At 46.2% G+C, this 16,166-nt stretch overlaps 1 pseudogene across 1 annotated transcript; it reads right to left on the bottom strand.

The window, feature by feature from the left end:
- Positions 1 to 15,462: 15,462 nt before the first annotated feature.
- LOC308424745 (small ribosomal subunit protein uS15-like) lies at positions 15,463 to 15,916 on the bottom strand (annotated as a pseudogene). Its single transcript has one exon. The product of its transcript is annotated as a small ribosomal subunit protein uS15-like (transcript).
- Between the last annotated feature and the right edge of the window lie 250 nt (positions 15,917 to 16,166).

Raw genomic sequence — 16,166 nt, 5'->3', positions numbered from 1 at the left:
TAGTCTTGGCTATCCTGGAACTTTCTCTGTAGACCAGGCTGTCCTAAAACTCAGAGATAGGCTGGCCTCTGCCTCCTGAGTGCTAGAATTAAAAACATGTGCCACCATCACCTGGCAAGGGAATGAAAACCACTTCTGTGCTGATTTGCCTTCCTTAATATTGCCAGGACTGTACTGTTGTCTGTGTGTGTGTGTGTGTGTGTGTGTGTGTGTGTGTGTATGTAGGTACACCTGTGTGTATATGCATTTTGAGGTCAGAAGTAGACATTGAGCATCTTCCTCAACTGCTCCCCCATTCCACCCCCTTTGTTTTGAACCAGGGTCTCTCACTGAACCTGGAATGTACTGACTCAGCTAGGGTGACTGGCCAGCAAGACCCAAGGATCTTCCTGTCTCCACCCCCACAGGGTTAGGATTACAGATGCACATGTTTGCCTAGGTCCTGGGGACTAAACTGAGGTTTTCATGCTTATACAGCTAACATTTTGCTGATGTGGACCCTTTGTCTGTCTTTTTATTACCGTCATGATCCATCCTAGTAGGCGGGGAGTAGTATTTCAGTGTGCTTGGATTGGCATTTCTTTAAGGACCAGTGATGCCGAACGTTTGTGTGTATATTGGTCAATTATTTCCTTTGGAGAAATGTCTGCTCAAGCTATTTGCAACTTTAGGATTGTGTTGTCTTCTTGTTGTTGAGTTGTACGAGTTGTTTACATATGGTAGATTCAGATTCCTTACCAGATACATAGTTTGAAGCATCTTCAGACATTCAGTGGGCTCTACCCTTGCTTTCTTAATAGCACTGTTTATAGCACAGACATCTTTGATTCTGATGCAGACCGGTTCATCTGCTGCTGTTGTTTGTGCTTCTGGCTTGCCACGTAAAGAGTCATCCTTGCAACATTGCGCAATGAAGAATTACTCCAACATTGTCTTCCAGGATGTTTGCAGATCTAGCTCTAGCTTCTAGGAAAGCTGGTATGTGGCTTGCTGTGGGTTCCACTTCATGATGTCTCGTGTGCCCATCCAGCTGTTCCAGTATTGTTTGTTGAAAAAGGAATAGTGGGACTCTGGAGAGATAGCTCAGTTGGTAAAACTCAGACCTTGCAAGTGTGAGGACCTGAGTTCAATTCCCCAGGACCCATATAGGAAGCAGGATGTGATGGTGTGTGCTTCTAACACCAGTGCTGAGGAAGAAGGCACATCGTCCGATCACTACAGCTCACTGGCCATCTAGCCTAACTTAATCTGTGAGGCCCTAGTCCGAGGCCCTGGGAAAGAGTAAAGCCAGGGTGTGGGACCTGTGGATGACGTGCCTGATTGACCTCTGCTCTCCTGATCATACCCACAAACGCTTGTGTAAGCACGTGAACCTGCACGCACAGACAGGTGTTGCTCGTTAAACCTCCTAGGCACTCTGTTGTAAGCTCTGCATGTAAGAGCTTGTTGCGGTCTCTGTGTTCTACTCGGCTTTCCTGTGTGCTCACCTCATGACCACCAAAGTCCTGACTGGTTTATATGTGCAGCATTTCTCGGTTAAGGGGCGGGGATCTTTCAGTTTGCTCTGTTTAGAGATTTCCCCATTCTATTCTGTTTCTTTCTTTATTTTTTTTTTTTTTGTATTTAAAAATTCTTTGTCAATTAATTAATTGGTATATGTGTTGGGGGGGTGCCCGTGCCATGGCATGGGTGTGGAGGTCAGAGGACAATTGTGTGAATCGGTTTTCCTCTGACACGTGGGTTCCAGCAATTAACTCAGCTAGTCAGGTTTGGTGGTAAACACCTTTGCCCACTGAGAAGACATTTTGTATGCATTTTAGTAACATCTTGTTAAATTTGGGGGGGGGGGTGCCTACATGGGACTTCAATAAAAAATTTGTTAAATCTTTTAACTGAGGCTATTTTCAAGCATACTTTAGTAGTAATGAGCCCGTAATTCTGTTATCTTTTCCCTTCATATTTTTTGTAATATTTGACGTTGCCATTGCACAAGCCTTGTGCTTCACTGATAAATTAAATGTATGCTTAAGTGTTCTATACATTTTTGAGGACATAATTGTTTTCTCTACCTTATTTTTAGACCGCTCATCATTAAATAGAGCAATGAACTGATTTTCATATATTGATTGTCTGTGTTACATCATGATCAACTGATTTCTTATTTTGTTTTTTTTTTTTTTTAATGGAGCTTTTATGTGATAGGTTACATCCTCTAGGAGTAAGAATAATTCACTTCTTCCTTTCTAGTTTGAGTCCCTTCTTCCCCCACAAGTCTCTTCCTGACATCCTGCTTCTCTGCTTCCTTCCCTCTCTCCCCCTTCTTCCTCAAGGTTGTTCCTTGTTCCTCCAATTGTCATTGTCCACATGGACCAGAAGCAAAGGAAAACATTCTTCTCTCCCAAGCACACAGGAAGCTGTGAGTCTGTAGATTCCCATTAGGGAAAGGGGTCCCAACTCTTATTAATTTGTTGGGTACCTTAATGAGAACATTTAATCCTTGCCTTTTGTTCTATGTCATATTCATAGGTAACACACATGAGACTTCCTAAGAACTTCCTTCTCCTGTGTATCATGAGTTGCGGGAAACCTTTAATAACAATATTTATTATTGTAGATGGGCAGGAGTATAAAGTATTGGACGAAGATATTTCAAAGAGCTGAACTGTATTTGAAGAGTGTGTTTTTGGGGGGAGAGGATGGTGAAGGGACAGGAGAGCCCAATGGATCCTTCCTCCTCCACCCCTCCAAAGATGAGGAAAAGCATTCCTCTTTGCTTTCCTCTGTGAGGCACCAAATAAACACCAAATGAACACTAAAGCTCATTTGAATGACCGACCCTTTGCAAAGACATCTGTTAGCAAACAAGGGCATCACAGAAAACAAGCTTCCAGCTGTGCTCAGAATTCATTACTGCAGTCACAGCACAAAGAGTCTGAGGCAGGAGGGCAGCACATCAGTCCAGAGTCAGCCTGAACTACCCAACAAGACCCTGGAGCCAAATGGAGGAATCACAAAATTACAATCGACATTTTATCATTAGTAGTAATGGTTACTCAAAAAACACAACAGTTCTTAATTCCGGTGTTCATCCCGTTTCTGTAGGGGAAGTGTTGTATTGCTATGGTAACACTTCTCAGCTCAGAGTTCTGTGATACTGTGCTGTGAGCATTTATACTGTGAAAACCGACAAATTGAAACAATGTAACTCCTGCTTTGGAGCTTCCAGCAGTTGACTGTTTAGTAGCAATCTCCCAGCAGCACACTTTACCTAAGAGAGCATGGGAAAAGGCAGGTGAGGGGCCAAGGGAAGCCATGCGATTATCCCGGCCAGGGGGAGGAGAGATGTATGGAACTCTACTTGACTGTTTTATTATAGAAGAGTTTCCAAAAAGCAACAGCAGTGCAAAACATCTAGCATGGGAGCTGAGAGCTACTTACGAGGAGGCTGCCTCTCTGAAAATGGGATGAGATGTTGACAAGAGAATCCATTCTGCTGGGAAGAAATGCTCAGCTCAAGGCTGGTTGGCAATGATGACTGGTTTTCTTTAGCATGGTGGATCCAGAGGGGGAATAGTTTCTCTGTTTATCCTTGAGTTGTTTTAGGTGCAGAGGAGCCCATCCTGAGACTTGACATTTGAATGATGGACATTTGGTGGCGATCTTCCTTATTCCTTTAAAAGTTACTTAGAGAGACTGGAGATTCGGCTCAGTCTGCAAAGTGCTTGTTTGCAAGCATGAGGAGTTGAGTCTGAGCCCTTAGAGCTCACATGAAATGCCAGGTGCGGTAGCATCCACTTGCTACTCATGTGCCGGGGAGGACCCACAGATGGCCTCCTAGGTGGGGTAGCTTGCACTTGCAATCCAAGTGCTGGGGTAAACTCGGATGGCTTCCTGGGGCTCATAATTCTTTTAACAATTGAGACCTGGTAATAATGTACTTGATATTTTTGTATTATCAGTCTTGTTTTAAGTACTACCTTTATTTATTTTTTTTTGAAATATCAATATACATTGATTTTGGAATTAGTGTCTTCTCTCTGAATTTCTAAATCAATTACCTACTAGGCTTTATTCTTTTGCTCTTCCTGATAAACATGTTTCTTGCCATTATCCTCTATTTTATCAGTCTTATTTTTAAGTACTAGCTTTAATTTTAAAAAATTACATTTATTAATTTTGTATATGAGACGGCATGTATGCCATGAGAGGTCAGAGGGCAACTATGTCTGTTCTTCCTTCCCTCCATGTGGGATTAAACTCAGGTCATGACATTTGTCAGCAAGTATCTTTACCAGCTGAGCCATCTCAAAGTCCCCAGGTCTGTCTTCCTTTCTTCCTTCCTTTCTTCCTTCCTCCTTTTCTCAACATTGTATTTTTATTGATTATTTGGGAATTTCTTATCATGTACCCCAATCACACTTCCCAGTTCGTTCAGACTTGTGCCCCCCCCGCCCAACCTTGTGGCCTCCTTCTGAAGAAGGGGGGGGGGGAAAGAAGTGGTAGTAATGGAGGAGGAGAAGAATCAGCCCAGTTTGTGCTGCCTCTATACTCACTGGAGCGTGGTCAAACTCCCAGTGGCCAGTCCCTTAAAGAAAACTGAATCCTTCCCCACCCCCACTCCCACCCCCAGAGGACATAAATCGTGGAGCACTGCACTTTAACAACCTTATCACAATTTTAAAGAGTTCTCTTCAATGGCTTTCTGTCTAGGCTATTACTTTGGGGTAGGTGTTGTGGGGTAGGAGTCGTCACAGAAGCCTTCTGTGTCCCTCTTTCTCAACTGTGAGCTCGCAGCCGTCCACAGCACTGCAACAGAAGCCTCCTTCCCCCTCCCAGTCAGAGGGAACGTGCATCACAGACTCCCAAATGGGTTTTGGCGTCAGCATGGACCACAGACCTCAGCATGGTCATCGGTGGCAGTACAGACCTGGGACATAAACAGACCAAGGACATCAGCATGGCTTCAGGTGACAGCACTGACCACAGATTATAGCATGGCCTTTAATAGTAACGTGGGCCACTGACATCCACATGGTCCCCAGGTGCAGTAGGACCTGGACTCAGACATGCCCTCGTCAGCAGCACAGACCACGGACATGACGATGAAGACCCAGCTCTTAGTTCTTGTATTTGGAGGGCCTATTTTAGGTTCATCTGTGTCACAATTGCTGTTTTCTGTAGCTTTTGCAATGTCATCATTATATACTGTCCCCTTACAGTAAGGTCTAGTGTGTACAATATGAACGTAACTGAGAGCGTTCACGTTGTCCCTTTTCTATGTGGTGCACAGTCATCCTTCGTCCCAGCTCCCCTCTCTGTGATTCCTGACACATCTGTGATCATGGACCAGCACGAAGGCAGACCTTAGTGTCTGCCCGTCCCTCTAACATGCTCTATGGAGTAAACCAGAGAGAAAGAGAGGTCTGAGGCCCAGCTGTCACTCAAAGACACTTCACAGAGTGGCACATTTCCTGCCCCACCCCCCACCCCACACCTTGTTTGGATCTTCCACCTCTAGCATCTGCCTCAGTTGGTTTCCAGAAATATCATCCTTGTCTCATTCTCGACACAAGGCTGCATGCCTGAAGGGAACTCTTCCTCATACAGACACGATCCTGTATGCCCAGCCAGAGACTCCTCTCAGGCTCTGCCTGGCACCTCAACGTCTTACCACTGAAGCCTTCTACAGACACCATAGCTTAGAAACTCCTCCCCACTCTAGACCAGTTACCACGACATCACCAGATTTGAACTTCCAATACCCACTGAAAGGCTTCTCAGTTACCCTGTTCAACTTGGTTATCACCTGCGCCCCCTTCAGGAGGAAGGAGAAGAAACAAGAAAGCACACTTTCGAAATTGGAGCTATGCTCAGCATTAGCTTCCATCCCTCTGTCTCTCTGTCTGTCTCTGTCTATCTCTGTCTCTCTGACTCTGTCTGTCTCTGTCTCTCTCTCTGACTCTGTCTCTGCCTCTCTGTCTCTCTCTGTCTCTGTCTCTCCACCTCTCTCTCCATCTCTCTCCCCCCTCCCCCTCCCCCTTCCCCCTCTCCCCTCCCCCTCCCCCCTTTCTCTCTCAGCCCTGCCTACACTGCGGCAGCACACTGAAGGCTGAGATGTGATATATAAAATCACAAACAGAGGCGGGGAGAGAGAGAGACCAATTCCTTCAGCATGAGACCCATCCAGACCTGTGCAGGCCGGGGCACCGCTGGGCTGGCTTCAGCAGCAGCACCAGAAGGATAAAGGGAAGATGCAAACATTTCTTGGCAACAAGGCTGGAAATCCACACCCATCCTCCTGACTTGATCGATACAAGTGGGTGCCAAGTCTTAAGGGCAAGTTTCAACACTTGTGTGCCGTCTAGGACTTGCCAGAGACCCTCTGGCTTAGAATCACCCAGCAGGCAATGGTACTGGTCCCCAGGCATCAGGTAATGGTGGTTTCTAGGCATCAGGTAATGAATGGTGGTCCCCACGATCCACTGGTTAGCTCCTCTCTCCTGGAGGGCTCATCGCTTCCTAAGATGCTCATTTGTCAAAAAGCACTTCCCATTAGGGCCAAAGTCCTCAGCAGGCATCCAGGACTGATTCAAGTGGCACCTGAGCCAACCTCCCTCTTATGAATAGGGTTCACCAGACAGAAAGTGCCAAAGAGACTCAGAACCTCCGTGAGCCACACCAAGTCTTTGCATAGTGAGCCACCCAATCTGGAAAGTTCATGTAGACATGCCCAGAGGCCTTTTCCCCAGTGTGGATCCCTATGAGGTTGCTAGGTGACAAGATGGAACACACATTCCTGATCCCGGAAAATGAGCTCATAGCAGACCAAAGAGCGATTACACCCATGTTCAATATAGTAAACCAGTGAGGATTTTAGGGGGTGGGTATTAACAGGCCTGTGGGGGAGAAGTTACTTACAAGGAAAAGGAATAACACAAAAGCAGTTGCTTTCCCAGAAAGCCCATGCTAAGATGGCGCCAACTCTTGAGCCACAGCTACAGGAAGCTCTCTACGAAGTTTGCAGGCAACTCCACAGCCAGAACCTGTCTTCCCACAGTTTGTGGAGTCAGAGTCTCCATCCCCCATAAGTATTTACTCCTGTTATGTGGCTGAGTAGAAGACTTCAACTTCCTTTCACATTTCTGTTATTCCAGACAGTGACCCTTTGTTCACCTCGTCTGCCTACTGAGCCTCCTCTCTCTCCTGAGGAAAAATGGCTCAACTAGGAGCAGCGGTTCTCAAGTATGCAGTGACTGCTTGGGGGATATTTACATTCATAACAGCGAAATTACAGTTATGAAGTAGCAACTAAAATAATTCTATGGTTGAAAGGAGAGCTACCACAACGTAAGGAGCTATATTAAAGGGTCACAGCAGTAGGAAGGTTGGGAGCCACTGACTTCTCAGAGGGAAAGTTGGAAGGACCATGCCACACAATACCACAATACAAGCTGACAGAGAAGACCAAAACCACAGCAGGAGGCAGAGCTCTCTTAGAAGTCTCTTCCTTAGTTAAGGTTCTATTACTGTAATAAAAACACCAGGACTCCCACCCACCCCCCCCCCCAAAAAAAAACACAAAGGAAAAAGGGCTTATTTCCTGTTACAGCTTGTTGCCCATCACCAGGAATTCAGGGCAGATGTTCAAGACAGGAACCTGGAGGCAGGTGCTGATGCAGAGGCCATGGAGGAATGCTGCTTACTGGCTTGATCCCCATGGCTTGCTCAGCCTGCTTTCTTATAGAGCCCAGGACCACCAGCCCTGGGATGGCATTGCTCACAGTGAGCTGGGCCTGTGTTCACATCTGCCATCCAGAAAATTGGCTAAAAACTTACCTATTGGCCAATCTGGTGGGGGCATTTTCCTCAAGGTTCTCTCTTCCAAAATTAGTCTAGCTGGTGTCAAGTTGACACAAAACCAGCCAGCATACAGGTTAAACACTCTGACCTTGAACATGGGATATGATTCTATGCAAACGTTTCCTCAACACCATTCATTGCCTCTCCAATTTCAACTCACTTTCAACACTTTGGGTTTTCTCAGTCCATTTTCTGTTGCTAGAATACAATGCCTGGGACTAGAAAAATTACAAAGAAGAAAGGTTTGTTTGGCTCATAGTTGTTGTATGTAATGAGGGCAACAAGTGACAACTCAGATCAGAAAGGCAAAGAACAAGTGTGAAAAGTGTGTATGCACGCATGTGTGCATGTGCACGTGAGTATGTGTATGTGTACTCACGTGTGCCTACATGTGTGTGCATGTGTCTACACATAGGTATACATGTGTGTGCGTGTGCATGTGTGTGCTGGTGTATATACACAATCAGTTCTTGTGGTAGTAAGTACCTCGAGGCTGACCACTCTCAACCAAAACAACTGATCTAGTACCAAGAGGAAGGTGTTGTTCATTTCTCTGAATGGGCCCCAGCACTGAGTCCTGTCATGACAGTTAGATTTCCACATGAGCTTTGGCAGGAGGGGTAAAACACGCCAACTTCAGCATGTGCTATGATTGACAGGTGCCAAAGAGATGTAACTTTGTTTGGGAAATGATCTCATCTTAATAAGAAACTGAAGTCATCACTTACTCTCTTGATTATACTGAGTGTTGCTTGACTCCACTGTCTTGGGTTCCACACGACTCCTCTGGGTAGTCCCATGCCAGACAGTAAGCACCCCACTGTTGGGGTGCTTCTTCAGCAGCTGCCTCATATGCCTGGCCCCAAGTAGCATCGGGTGCAGGGAAAAATCTGGGTCTCCTGGGTCTCAGTGAAGGAGGCTCTCTGGCTCCCAACGCTCTGGTTGCTCCTTCTGCCAGTGCTACAAAACTTAGGCTCAAGTGTACCTTCAAGGAGGTTCTGAACTTGGTCCTACAGAGCACAAATCCCAGAGGACTGCACACAGGTCCCACTGAGTCCCACTATCAGCTCTTGGGTCCTTGTGAGCTTCATTCTGTTCTCTGTGTGATCTCCAATTGACATCTGTTAACCTTGTTTCTACAGTGAAACATCCACCATTTCGCTGTGGTCCGCCAGTGCAGCATCCCTGTCTTAACCCTTGCCAACTCCCTCTAGACCACTTTAAGAACTCAGGCTTCAAGCCAGACTACATAGCTCACTGCCTCTTCTCCATTCCTATCTCCAGCTGCTTCCAACTTTTGTCTCTAAATGATGACCCTGGGCTCAGAACCCAGCATCTGTTTCCACCCCTTGTTATGATTCCTTAGAGCTCTCTCTTGCTGATCAGTTGTTCTTACTCTTGCCCATCGGTACCTTTCCCTCACAGGTTCTACAAAACCTCTGTCTCAGCAGAAATTGACCACACCATCTGGGGCATTGTCAACTAGCATATGGTTACTATTTGAAAGAGCATCCTCAAGAAAGACATGGGAGCCAGAAAGACCACTCATTTGGTAAAAGTGCTTACTGTGGAAATCTCGTGGCCCTGAGTTTGATCCTCTACATCCATGTTTTTTAAAAAAGCCAGATGTAGTAGAACAAGATGGAAGGTAGAGAAAGGGGAGTTTTCTAAAAGCTTGTGGGCCAGCTAGCTCAGTGTAGAAAGCAACAAAGTAACAAGAGAAATCCCACCTCAAAGACTCTTGAAAATTTTCCTCTTGAGTTCTACAAACGTGCTGAGGTGTGTGTGCACCTGAACTCACACATGTGGGATGTCCGTATGCCACACACACACACACACACACACACACACACACACACACACATACACACACGGGCACACTCAGAATGAAATAAAATAAGAGAAACTAACAAGAGGATGACAACTACCTCTGAATTTGGCCGGAGGCAGGAGAGAGTGACTTTCCTGTGGACTCAGCTCTGCCGTGGTTGCCGCCTAGGCCAGTCAGGTCAGGTGGCCATGACTCTTCAGAACATTGCTGAAGCCCAGCTATGGCGGCTGGCCTTTGTCAGGGTGCTGCATGCTCACACACCTGACTCTCTCACTTGGCCGGGTTACATTTCTTGCTGCCAACTTAGATGACTGCCCAAGAGTAGCTGCCTAGGGGAAGGAGGAGTTGTGAGCTGTTTCCACTCTGACCTCATTGTCACTTTGCTCTAAGCAGGCCCGCATGGCCTGCCAAAGAGAGAGAGAAGAAGAAGAACCCGAAATCAAAACACGTGGGTTCTTTAGAGCAAAGTTCAAACTAAGGAAGTCAGAACTGAGTTTCTATTATCTCTGAGGTGCCACAATGCGGGGTGTGGGAGTCTTCAGGTCTTTATGTCTTAACTTTCATGAATGGTAAAGGATTTGGGGTTCAAGTACCGTCTTATGCTTAAGATCAAATTGCTTTTAGGACTGGGCCACTTTCGAGAGGCCCAGGACCGGGGATCAGCTCCAGCTGTGTTCAATCCATGTGACATGTATTACCGTAATTATTTCTTAGCGCAATCTATGGGGAGCAAAGCTACTTTAATGTCTTTGATTGTTGAGGACGGGTGGGCAAAGGTCACACAGCCGGTCAGCAGCAGAGTCAGGGCTCCCAGGGGGTCCAGATTAACTGTGCCCTGCAGCCTCTACACTGAAGGCCCTGCTCTTGCTATGGTCCTAAGAAGAGCTTCAGGGGTTGGGGTCAGGGGTCAGATGTCAGGGGTTAGTTATGTATTGTAGCTGGAAAAGTTCCAGAAGCTTCAGGACTGGGAGCTATGCTGGAAGCAGCATCGAGCTCCATCCCTCCCCCGGCCCATCAGCACAGGATTCCGTTCCATCCGTAAAGTAAGGCCAGTGTTCAAGCCTGCACCTCATACAGCAGGTGTCAAGGGTTCACACCTGCAAAGTATGTTAGCCCATGCCTGGAACACAGGAAGGTCGAGGAACTGCTAGCTGCCACAATTCACCAAGGGGCAAGTGTGGGTTTCATTGCAAAGGACTTGTCTCTGATGGACAGAATCACCGTGAGTGATCTCAACACTCAACGGGGGCTTCTTACAGTCAAAGTTCTCCTCCTGGGTTTGGAGTTACACGTAAGGTGAGGCTTCGAGAAATACTGTGTCGTCTTGGAAGACTCATCCTCTGTGTTTCTCTGAAGCAACTCTCAGGGCAAACAGAGCAGCATTGCTAGCCAACACTGTCGGCCGGGTGGCTTTCTTCTGGATGATGTCCTTAGCACGCTGATATTCTTTGGCATTCAGTACACCTGGCTGTTTCCCAGAGCCAACACGGACATGCTCTCTGCTTGTCTTCTTCTCGATGTGGCCTTTTAATGGTGCCTTGAGCTGGACAGGCGCTGTTTGAGCCAGTCTCTGCAGAATGTGGAGTGGAGACTCAGGCCAGCATGGAGCTCCACAGAGAACTTTGATGTGGGCAGCTTCCGACAGAGACAACCAGTAGACCCTCCCACAGACTGCTGCCCCCTGCATCTCCACCAAGGCCAGCCCCTCACCCTGCATCTGCAGAGCCAAGCTCCCCACTCTGTAAACACCCAACCCGGCTCCTTTCTCTGCATGAACCCGTTCCAGCCTCATGACTCTCCCCTGGCACGATGGCCCTTAGAACTCTCTGGAAACGAGGCCGAAGAGTGACGAAAGATGAGAGTTCACTCAACAAAAGGGTTTCCTTGTTAACGAAGAACAGTTTCAGACAAGAAACAGATGAGCACATCTGAAGTCTGCTCTTGGGGCCTGGGGTGTGGCTCAGTAGTAGAGAGCTTGCCTGGCATGCCCAAAGCCCTGGGTACGAGCCCCAGCACTGCAAAAACTAAATGACATAAATGGCTTCTGAAGGCACCGTACATTACGGTGCATCCTAGAGAAGCCCAGATTCTATGCAGAATCTACTGGAAACAGCAAGAACATCACTGCTCTGCACATAAGTGACTCTCAGGGACAGGTTCTTCGGGAGTGACTATCCCAGTCAACAATGATCCGGAGGCTGAAAGTGCACACTCCATCCAACCAGACATTGCCTGTTCACACAGCTCTGCAGTTGTCTCCCATCCTGTTAGTCACTGTCTGGTATTTCCTGACACTTCCTCATAGTGTGTTCAGTAGGAAACCAGTCTGGAGAGGGTTCAGAGCCTGCAGCCCACCAGGATTCTAAAAACGTGTCTCCTGCAGGCGCTTATATCCCCAAATGTTTATGTAAATCTCACAGAGCAAGGTCTGGGTCACTTGGGAATGATCTATGTGTGAGGTGGACAGCTCTAGGGACTTTGTAGTTTCTAGAAAAATACATGTTCTGCTTATGGATTAGCCTTTCCTGCACATAATACTTTCTCCCAAATACCATCTATGTGTGTATACAGAACGTTTTATTCACCATCACGTGTTCCTCACAGCATCGTTCTTGACCAAGGGACTCATGCCCAGTGGTCCCATGCTCATGGAATGTGCTAGTCTTGACATGTTTCCTGCCATCCTGAGGCATCTGACTTGACAGAATTTCCCTGTTGGGTCATTAGGGGTGATAGCAAGTGTAACCATTCCCTTCCCATCTCTTGATTCCTGAACTTGTGAATCCTGGCTATGGGAGAAATCATACCATAGACCTTATTCAAAGAACATAATACCTTCTGGACCCTGATTCAAGGCATATCCCACCTTCTGGAGAACCCTGACCCTGGCCCTCCAGACCACTGCCTCTTAATTAGCACTTTAACTGGGTCTTTAAAAAGACCACTCCACCATTTTGTTGTTAGTGTTTTTTTACTCGGGTGTGTGTGTGTGTGTGTGTGTGTGTGTGTGTGTGTGTGTGTGTGATGGAGGTTTGTGCGCTCAGAAAGGCCAGAAAGGGGGCACCAGAGCCCCTGGAATCACACAGACAGTTCTGAACCATTCAGTGTTGGCACTGAGGTCCAATCTAGGGTCCTTTGGAAGAATATCCAGCCTTCTTAACTGCTAAGTCATGTATGTTCCCAGGCCCCGCAAGATCCTTTTACATTAGATTTTTTTTTCTCATCACTGTGACAAAATGCCTGAGCAAAATACTACCTACCCTAGGGGGAAGGTTTAGCCTCACGGTTTCAGAGCTTACAACCCAGTGTGGGAGGAGAGCGGTGGAGGAGAACGGCTCACACACAGCCTAGAGGCAGAGAGCATGCCCTATCCAAACCCTTTATTGCTGCTGTCCCGGACCCACAGTTAAAGAGGACTGGGTTGCTTCGTTCTAAGGTCTACAAACCTCCCGGGATCCGAGTAAGGGAAGAGTCTATGGTTATCGGTGGTGTTGAGGCAGTGAAAGGCAACTAAGCACACCAAGTAAGTACCCAGTGAAGGGCGACTAAGCACACCAAGTAAGTACCCAGTGAAGGGCGACTAAGCACACCAAGTAAGTACCCAGTGAAGGGCGACTAAGCACACCAAGTAAGTACCCAGTGAAGGGTGACTAAGCACACCAAGTAAGTACCCAGTGAAGGGTGACTAAGCACACCAAGTAAGTACCCAGTGAAGGGCGACTAAGCACACCAAGTAAGTACCCAGGAAGGGTTTTCAAGACTACCAGCAGAAGGTGACCCTTGTCTCGCCTCTGGTGGTAGAGATATGGGAAAGCTTTAAACGTGTTCTGCTTGGAGGCTGGGGCTCACGTGACCCTTTCAGGAACATATTTGTGGTTCAGCGTGTGCTAGAATGTGTGAGGCCCTGATTCTTAACATGGTGGATGAGCAAAACCCAAATTTGAAGAAAGTCAAATGTCTTAGACTTTATTAATACATCATATCCACTCACATATACATGAACTACAGTTCAAAGAGCCTGTCTATATAGTAATCTTAACATGCTACTTTTATACTCAGTTGTTAGGGGAGATAGATTAAGAGAATAGATTATGTTATTTTTAATCAACTATAGAATCAATAATAATAACTAAATCAAGGAAAATATATTACATTTAGTGTTAAGATATAGCATTAATATGTATGGAAAATTAAAAGCTCGAACATTTCAAGGAATGAAAGCATGCTATCATAGGTCATGGTCTGGGTATGGTGACATGTGCCTGTGATCTCAGATACCTGGAGAGGGTGGGGGCACTGCATGTGCCCCTTTCCTTATTTCTCCCCATGTACATTTGTGTGAACACATGTAGGCCTATGTCCCAAGTCCCTACTTGAGACTGAGCTGGGGTCTCACACTCAGTATGTGCTCCATCAGGTGTCAGCTCTAAAGATGGGACGGTGTCTTTGTTACTAGGGTAGGACAGTCTTTGTTATTGTAGGATGGGACAGTGTCTTTGTTACTAGGGTAGGACAGTCTCTGTTACTGTAGGATGAGACAGTGTCTTTGTTACTAGGGTAGGACAGTCTTTGTTACTGTAGGATGGGACAGTCTTTGTTATTGTAGGATGGGACAGTGTCTTTGTTATTGTAGGATGGGACAGTGTCTTTGTTACTGTAGGATGGGACAGTGTCTTTGTTATTGTAGGATGGGACAGTGTCTTTGTTACTAGGGTAGGACAGTCTCTCTTACTGTAAGATGGGATGGTGTCTTGGTTAGTGTAGCACATTTAAGACCTCAGGCTATGTTCTGAAAATGCTTCCTGTCAGCACAGTTCTGTTGAAGAATTTGAGTCTGTCAACTGTGTTATAGAAAGTCACAAGAAATGTTGATGAATCTGAAGAGAATACAAAGAAGCAGAAGACACTTTGAAATAGGTACTGGAGATCAAGTGTCACCAAGGGTGCACACAGCAGTTAGAGAGAGGGGACCCATGCCTAAAAAAGAAAATAGAGGAGACAGAAAGATATGTGTGTGTGTGTGTGTGTGTGTGTGTGTGTGTGCGCGCGTGCCAGTGGGGTATGGTGTGCCTGCCCTCTGCACTAGGTCACCTTTTTAAGGCTAGGGACAGCAGCTCTGTGTCACCATTTTTCTTAACTGCAATCCACTCAGAATGCTGTTTCCTTCCACGTACACTAACACACAGAGGAACTTTCTGAAACACAACCAGAGTTCCTTCAAGGACATTGCCAGTCTTTCACACACATCACCGGGGGTGGCAGGAGTGGTGAGTTATGCCGTCTTTTGAAGACTTCAGTCTTATGCTAACTCTTTATCTTTCAAAATGAGACATTTTGGGGTTTGTCCAATACCTTTATTTTAATTTTTTATTTTGAAATAATCATGAACTTAAAAAATTATGGGGCTGGAGAGATGGCTCAGTGGTTAAGGACACTTGCTACTTTTACAGAGGACCCAGGTTCAGTTCTCAGTGCCCACAGGGCAGCTGACAACTTCTGTAACTCTAATTCTAGAGTCTCCGATGCCCTCCTCTGGCTTTGGTGGACACCGGGCACATGCGGGTGCACTTACGAACATATAGACAAAACGCTCATACACATTAAGAAATAAATCCTTTTTAAAAATTTAAATTGCAGAAGTAGGAGAGCAAATTTTTGTATCTAGCCTTCATTGGTCTCTAATTAAATTATAAATCTCCAGGACATTACAATATAACATATACAATTTTTTTTACTCAAAGTGATTTTATTGCTTGTGTACACAACAGCATTTATGCCACTAGAGCAGAGGCTGTGGATGACTCATATTTCCAGTTGGGTGGAAGCACCCGCTTAATCATATAGTATCCAGCCATTGGTGAATTCTGCTCTCTGTCAGAATCAGGTGGGATTTAGCATCCTTATCCTTTCTGTTCCTTTCAAGGTGCTTTCAGTCAGCAACTACTTTCTTAATCAAATGGTAGAGATCCTCAGGGAGATCAGGGGCAAGGCCTTTGGACTTAAGGATTCTCAAGATCTTATTTCTAGTCACAAAATGGACCTCTGCCACACTTTGTGAGTCCCTCAGGATCACACCTCTCTGGGAGGAGTCAGGCCTTTCTTGGCTAACTTGTAAATTTGTTCCTTCATGTTGTCAGATGTCAACTTCAGCTACATGGGGACGCTACGGCGGTAGGGCAGCGCCGACTGGGACAGGATTTTCCCGGGAGTGTGCATGCGACCCATGATGGCGGAGGTCTGGCGGCAAAGAGTGAACAAGGTAGGAAACAGCACAGGAAGCCAAGCCACACGGGAAGTCTATATATAATAATTCTTATTATAATATTATATTAATTAATTGACATTTTATACAATGTACTTTGATCCTCCCGTCTTCCCTCTAGACCCAACCCTATCTCCCAGCTCCCACAGACTACACCTCCAAATTCATGTTCTCTTCTTCCTCTTTTTAAAAAAGAACCCATTGAGTTCAGCT

The sequence above is a fragment of the Micromys minutus genome (genome assembly GCF_963924665.1).
Source record: "Micromys minutus genome assembly, chromosome: 1".
Lineage (NCBI taxonomy): Eukaryota > Metazoa > Chordata > Mammalia > Rodentia > Muridae > Micromys > Micromys minutus.
Note: the sequence above shows the minus strand (reverse complement) of the source record. Positions and strands in the feature narration are given on the sequence as shown.